Below are 627 nucleotides of genomic sequence, written 5' to 3' on the forward strand. Positions count from 1 at the left end.
TGAGTGAAAAATCACGGTTTTTTTCCAAAAAATCGACTATAACTTTTTTTGGACTTTATTTATGACAAATTCTGATGGCAGATTCTGAAAGAGCGAGAAATTTTACATCAGAAATGATGTTGCTAGAATTTTTTCAAGGCCATTAAAATAAAAAATTTGGCCACTGAAAAATGTTCAAAAAATGTGTCCGCCTGGACGTTAATGGGTTAAATTACTCATAAAATTTGTTCCCTGATCTGTTAATATAGCTTTAGGGGCTCCAAATATGCAAAGGAAATATTTTAACAATGCATCAGCAACATTTACAGCAGTTATGGATTTTAGAGATATGGCAAGGGAAAATTTAGTAAGATGGTCTTGAATTGTTAAAATATAAGAATTTCCTCTCGTTTCAGGTAAAGGTCCTACTATATCCATTGATATTTTTTTGAAAGAAGAAAATGGCGTATCTGTTATTAACATAGGTTGTTTTGTTTTAACTCGAATTAATTTCTTTATCTGACATTGTAAACATTGTTTAATATAATTTTGAATTTCTGCTTTAATATTACTCCAGTAAAAATTTTGTCTAATTCGATTATAAGTTTTAATAATTCCCTTATGTCCACCAATTGCTGAAGCATGAGA

The sequence above is a fragment of the Wasmannia auropunctata genome, unplaced genomic scaffold (genome assembly GCF_000956235.1).
Source record: "Wasmannia auropunctata unplaced genomic scaffold, wasmannia.A_1.0 LD336083.1, whole genome shotgun sequence".
Lineage (NCBI taxonomy): Eukaryota > Metazoa > Arthropoda > Insecta > Hymenoptera > Formicidae > Wasmannia > Wasmannia auropunctata.